The following is a 7,371-nucleotide window of genomic DNA, read 5'->3' as shown; positions in this document are numbered from 1 at the left end:
AATGAGATAAGGGATTTAACAGACCTTATTCTAGATAAGGATTAAGGACCTTTTGTGGATGGGCTCTACTTTCCTGAAAGTCAAAACAAGTTCAAATCCTAGAATTAAAGTACCCTTTCTTTATGGTCTTGGGGGAGTCACTTGCACTTTCTTATCCTCAATTTTTTTCACTCAGCAAAATGAATGCTTAGCTTTAATTACCTCCTGGAGATGTTAGGAAAATCATCTACTCAATCATCATAGAATTCTTTGAAACTAAAACCCCCACTGAGTTATCCCCCATACTGGGAGTGATGGAGTTCCCAGTATTTGTCTTGTAAGAGATTGATGAGTATTTTAGTCAAGAATTTTGTCAATAGATATGTTTTTAAAAATCCATTAGTTAAACAAATAATATTTGATCATTTAAAAATTATTTGAATTATCACTTTCCCTTTCTTCATCTCTTTCCCTAGCCAAAACTGCATCATGTAAAAATTCCTTTCTGATTTTGGAAGGAATTTAACCTAATTTCATATTTGTTTGCATTTATTTTTGGGGGGGTGCATTTATTTTTAAACACCATTAATTAACTCTTACTAGATATCTTGCCTCCTGAATCACACCTACAAAATTTTCAGCAGTTCAAAGAATAGGCTTTGGAATTGTTCTACCTTGATAATAAAATCTCAGAGTCTCTGTATACTTTTATCCTATATGCACTTATTTGAGTTTCAATTCTAGATCCTGGTATAAGTTGTGGGCATCATCATGAAACAATTAAGGAGACAGAATAGTACAGGGGCAGAGGGCACTGGATTTAAAGTAAGAAGACAGAGCTTCAAATCCTAGATCTACCCCCTTTCTACTTGGGTGACCTTGGGCAAGCTACTTTATTTATTGAAAATGAGCTTTCTCATTTTAAAAATGAAGGAGTTGACTAAATAACTTTCCTAGCTCTCTAACCTTATAATTAGAAACCATTTGATTTTACACTTGACCAACTAAAATTAAAACCACTCTTGCTTCCAGGGTTGACTGCCTTTGTGAAACAACCACCAACCTGGATGCCATCTGATTTCCAAGCTTCCAAATGGTTCCCAAGTGACAAGAATTTATGACCTCAAGGGATTCATTTTAAAAGAAAAAGAAAACACAATTTAAAAGAATTTTGATTGAACTTGAGGGTGAAATTCATGCTGCTGGTAACAGATCCAGGATGTAAACCATCAGTCCTGTTCCCACCTCTCCTCCAAGTCCTGCCATCCTTTCTTTTATTGATGTATGGCTTCCACCAGCTTGGCAACCTTCCCATTCCATTCATGTATTATGTCCCCTCATGAGTAGCCATGTTTCCCAGAACTGAAATGTCACAATGATGGATCACAAGCCAGGCCCTCTTTTTGGGGCCAGGTGCATGCTATCTATCATTACATGTAAATCTGATTTTTGCCAGATATAAGAGAGAAGAGAAGAATCAAGAAGGTGGAATCATCCACAAAGTTTCTTGGGGGGGGGGGGATATTATGTAATCCATCTCTGAATCTCTGTCAGACATCATAGAATCTACCACATCTTGGACTCTTCCAAGTTGAAAGGAGATAAGACTCCCAGCTATAGAGTCATAAGATCAGTGATGTAGAGTTAGAAATACCTTAGCAGCTATGTAGCTCAACTTCTCTGATTTAAATCTGAGGAAACTGAGCTCAAAAAGATTAAATAACTTTCCTTCGGTCACACAATCAGTCAGAGGCAGGATTTGAACCCAGTTCCTCTTGAAGCAACCTTCTATCCAAAATACCATTCCTTCTGTCTGCTTTTGAGTTTCTACTGAGCATATTATTTGAGTTCACTTAATGTTTGTTCACTTCATGTTTATGCTTATGTCTTCTCCTTGTGTCTCCTCTCTCATTCTACATTTGTCATTTACAAATGGGGAAATCTTGGGCAAAATAAAGAGTTGGACTAGAAGAACACTTAGTTCCCTTCTAGCTCCAGATCTATTAACTTGTGAACCTTAAAAGTCAAAGTAAAGAAGGACAAATTTTATATTAACAGAACACTGTTCTTTCTTTCCTAAAAGGATTTCAAATGCAGCTTTCAAAACATTCTCAATACTACTAATGCAAATCCATTCATAATGTACTCTGAAAAAAATTGTCAGTTTTATTATAATTATGTTAACTTTGCTCTTGAATTTGTTTTTAATAGCAAGTGAATTTGCCTCCTCCCTCTATAAATGATACCAATTATACCAGATGTAATATTGATTTTTGAAAATGCCACTACTTTATGATTTAATTGTAGTTAGTTACCACGAATGAGCCTGAAAATATCAAAAAAGAACCAAATGCCCTTTCTGCACTGAGCATTTTGATTTCATCTTTTTTTTTTGCTTTTTTGTGAGGCAATGGGGTTAAGTGACTTGCCTAAAGTCACACTGGTAATTATTAAGTGTCTGAGGTCACATTTGAATTCAGGTCCTCCTGCCCCCAGAGTCAGTGGTGCTCTATCCACTATACCAACTAGCTGCCCTGATGCCATCTTTGAATGAGTGACTGTAGCCATCACTCCCAAGTGCCCATTTTTGCTTTTCATTTTGACTTCTAGACTAGAAGTCTAGGAGAAAGATTTTTGCTCAGTGGACTCCATGGTACATTTTCCATGATTGTACCCCAAGTTGAGCTGTTGTATGCCCTGTTCTCCAAATAAAAAATGGTTATATCTTTTTGCTTGTGGCTGTATTTTGACAAAGACTTCTTAGAGCATGCCTGTCTCTGATTTTAAAACTGATATTATTCATCCTGCCTAAATCTGGCCCAATCCAATTATATTAATGTGAACAAGACCTCTTACAATCTGGGATTTCAATGTTTATTATTTGTTTTGCTACCAGAAGGTCATTATAATTCAAAGGTGATATTAATGACACTCTTCCAGGAGTTGAGCTTGGTAACTACAGTCTCTTGACCATGAAAAAGCTAATGAGTATTAGCTACATAGACCATTAATTTGGAGTAGCAGTGGTACTCCTTCTGCAACAATGAGAACATTCAGGCACAAGAATAGAAAAGTAAAAGGGGAGCCATTCAGAGTGTCAAGTATGCTATGAAATATCACAATAGACTCTACCAGGAGAATATACTTTCATGGAGTCCCTACAGGCAGGAAAATATTATTAAAGCACACTTTGATCAAATACCTCATTTCCTTCTGTCCTTTGCTTACTTACTTTTCCTATAATTTCTTGTATTCTTTCAAATAACTCAGAACTGTGAGATAGAAAGTCTCAGAGATCAGAATTCTACTTGAGCGCTGTTAGTTATATTGGACAAATGACTCGGTCTCCATCTATATCTGTTTCTGTATCTTTTCTTTATTTGGTAACACTATTTGTACTAACATTTTGGGACTCCCTTCCAGAGTCTTTCAATGATTAGTCAAGAAATATTGATACACTAGTATACCTTTCCCCTCCAAATCAATTAGTTTCTAGCCTCTTGAGACACTCATTTAACTCAATCCAAAGTCATAAGCCCCCCCCTCCATGTCCACTGACTAGCCCCTGACCAAGTCAAAATAAATCATATGATAACATTGGAAAATACTTATAGCACCAATAACCAAATTATGAACTCTTAAGGTCCACTACCAGTTCATATATTCAACACAAATGAAGAAGGATTCAGGAAGTTTCACTCATGCACTGGCTTATTTAAAGAGAGTAAGTCACAAGGGTTGTCACTGAATCATTTTTTTCCCCTCTCATTGCCAATCATTAACTTGCCAACACAGTGTGACTGGCAAGGAGATCTCATGGTAGGATGGTGGTTGATATATACAACAAGAATATTGGCACATCAGATTTCTTGGCACATGAATTGAATGAAGGTCATTGTAGATGGCCTTGTTGCTTCCTCTTGAGAATTAGGGAAATGCCTCCTGCCATCATTTCTATCATGGACCCTTGGCACTATCATGGTCCATAAATCCATTCTCTCATCCTTCCACTCCTCTCTATTCTCCTGCCTAACCCTATAACCTGAGTCTAGTCCCATAGGGAAATTCAAGTCCTCTTTTCATATAGTGTACTTGTTCTGGGAATCATCATGAAACAAGGAGACAGAATAGTATGGGGCAGAGGGCACTGGATTTAAAGGAAGAAGACAGGGCTTCAAATCCTAGCTCTACCCCCTTTCTACTTTATTTATTGAAACTGAGCTTTCTCATTTTAAAAATTAAGGAGCTGACTAGAGAACTTTCCTAACTCTCTAACCTTATCATTAGAAACGTTTGATTTTACACTTGACCAACTGAAGTGTGGTGAGCTACACACATTGCTGAGAGAGATTTCCAAAGGGATGATGAACACACACACTCCCTACTGTCTACAGTGTATATTTCTTAGCACTGAAACAACCAAATGCAAAGGAGGCAAGAAGAAAGAGAACAACAGAATATAGATTTAGAACTGAAAGGGACAAGGGAAGTCACCAATTCCAATTCTCAGAAACAACAAAGTTAAGAAACTTGCTTAGGGTCATACTACTAAACAGTACCTGAAGCAAGATTTGGACACAGATCTTCTTGGTTCTGAATCTAAAACCTTGTCTACTATCCATACCAAGTCAGAGGAAAAAAAGAAGGAAGAGGTAAAGGAAGCAAAAACCGGGAGAAGATAGTGAAGGAGGAAGTAAAAGTGGTGGTGGTTATGGTAGTCATTAAAGAAAATAAAGATGGGGGTGGCTAGGTGTCATAGTGGATAAAGCACTGGCTTGGAGTCAGGAGTGAGTACCTGGGTTCAAATCCGGTCTCAGACACTTAATAATTATCTAGCTGTGTGGCCTTGGGCAAGCCACTTAACCCCATTTGCCTCACCAAAAACCTAAAAAATAAAATAAAATAAAATAAAAAAATAAAGATAAGACAAGAGTCTAGAACAAGTATACAGAGATAATGTCTGTATTGTAGGGAAAATAATTTTAAGAAAATTAAGTAATAATTTCTCATCATATCATAATGAAGATAAGATATCAAATTTGTAGGAAAAAATTCATGGTTCTTATAATTCCTCCACTACCACCAAAAAAAAGAAAAGTTAAAAAATGTAAATAGCTAGTAGTTCATGTGTCTATTTTCCCACATCTACAAAATCATAAGAAACACCATACGTACCAAGGCCACATTACTTTAAAGCCTTTCAGCCAACAAAGTATATCCCTTGCATATTCAGGAGTCATACAAGATTTCTTTATCTAACAAGAAAACCATCTGAATATTAATATCAATTAAACAAGGAGTCATATGAAAAGACACAGTCATAGAGGATGTCTAGCATAACAGTTGCAAAAGGAAAAAAGGATATGTCATAGAGGCTTTCTAGATGTTCTCATTTCTAGATGATATTAAATTGGTCACATCAATTGCTACAATACTGAAATTTCCTAAATTAGAATCATAGTCACTCAGATATGTTCAGACTGACTCTCCAAGTAGATTTTAAAAAAAGGTCTATTCTTCAGGAGAGGATAATTGGTTGGATAGATATTATTCAAGGCTGCTATATCAATACTTCTGCTTGAAAAGTCACTTCAAATGGATAATAATCTGATGCCAAAACTAAACAATGAGTATATTACCTTTAATAAATGGCACAGTTTGTGAGGGAATTTTAATGACACTGAAACCTCTCTGAAGTACTGAAGGGAATACTGGGATCTATTTTGGAAGGGATATGAAATGAAAAAGAGAACCAAGCAGCAAAGAAAAGGTATACAGATTGAAAGATGGTCTAGGTTGAAGATACATAGGGTAAGAAGGGGAATTCTGTATGTTAGAAGGGGAGTGTAGGATTGTAGAACTACAGGGTTCTCTGGTTTGGAAGATGGCAGACAAAACCCACATGAGGAAGATCTCAAGCTTCAACAAGGCCAAGCTCAAGAAGATGTAGATGCAGGAGAAGAACACTCTACCCACAAAAGAGACAATTGAACAAGAGAAGCAGAGTAAAATTTCCTAGACCCCCCCCCGCAGCAATTCACTTGGGAGAGGGGGAATCCTCCCCTCCTGTCCTAGGTCCCAGGCCGAGGGAACCTAGATAGCTACTTGCAGAATCCAAATTCAAAGGCAAGATGCTACCCCTGTGCTGAGGTTCCTGTGCTGGGCTCAACCATCTTGAACTGCTGTCTCCTAACCAGATTGCTTACCATATTCTAGAAAGTCATTTGTTTGACTGAGGAAAATAAAGATGATTTGGTGGGGAAAAAATTAAATGGATTATGAAATGAAAAGATGACAAGTTATCAAGAAGATATCAAGAAAAAGGTAGCACACCTGTCCTGAGGTAAGGAAAGTATTGGAATCTATTGGAATCCCCCTATTAAAATATGTTCCCTAAGAGAGCAGGAATTGTTGTACTGGCCAGTACTTAGCACAGTCTAAGTACATTTTTACTGTTGTTATTGTTTGTCCTTTCATTCTGGAAGAAGACCATGACATCAGGGGTTGATGCAATGACAAGCACATAAATTGGATTTGAGTGAGGAGTTGCTGTGCTAAGTCACCAACTTCACTTTCTCCTCCAGTGTCATCTGGCTCCAGTGGCCAGGTATGAATAAGGATGTCCAGAGGATGCAAAGCAATCAGGATTAAGTGATTTGCCTAAGGTGACACAGTAAATATCAAAGTTCCTCAAGACTGGTGCTCTACTCATTGTAGCACCTAACTATTCCTATATGGTAAGACTCATAGATATAACTTAAATAAATTTATTTGAGATAAAGGGCAGGTGAAAACCAAGCCATCTGTCCAGTCTTACATTGAGGAAGTAGTTAAAAGAGAATTTGACTTTTACTATATGAGAACTGAAAGAATATAGTATGAAATGAGGGTGGTAAACAAAGTTAGTTGCAACATTTAGAACCAAAGATGGGGAAGGACTTTGAGGAAAGGTAAAGCACAGAGATAGCAACCCCTATGAAGATACCCACCCTCCCTTTGTGGAAGTCTACCTAACCACCTTCAAATGTCAGCTTGCTCCTGTTTATCAAAAATCTGCATCTCTTCTCATCTGCATTTGGGATTTTTCCTGGCAAAAACATTGAACTTTTTTCTTCTTCAGCTCATTTGATAGATGAGGAAACTGAGGCAAACAGAGTTGGGTGACCAGCCCAGGTCACACAGCAGGGACTAAGGTCAAATTTGAACTCAGGAAGATGATATTTCTGACTCCAGGAATGGCACTTCTATCTACTTCTCTATCCACTACCACCTAGCTGTACTCAACTCCAAGGGGCAAAAGTCCCTTTTCATCCTGTGCTAGCTACTGCTCCATACTCTTGAGCTCTTGTGATTCTTTCAAACTTCTTCCCATTAAAAAGATCTTCCAAGGTA

The 7,371-nt window shown here is 37.4% G+C and overlaps 1 pseudogene; it reads left to right on the top strand.

Moving 5' to 3' along the window:
* Positions 1–5,863: 5,863 nt before the first annotated feature.
* Positions 5,864–5,998, top strand: LOC141516177 (thymosin beta-10-like; annotated as a pseudogene).
* Positions 5,999–7,371: the final 1,373 nt, after the last annotated feature.

The sequence above is a fragment of the Macrotis lagotis genome, chromosome 3 (genome assembly GCF_037893015.1).
Source record: "Macrotis lagotis isolate mMagLag1 chromosome 3, bilby.v1.9.chrom.fasta, whole genome shotgun sequence".
NCBI lineage: Eukaryota > Metazoa > Chordata > Mammalia > Peramelemorphia > Peramelidae > Macrotis > Macrotis lagotis.
The sequence above is the reverse complement of the archived record's forward strand: the minus strand, read 5'-3'. Positions and strand labels throughout refer to the sequence as shown.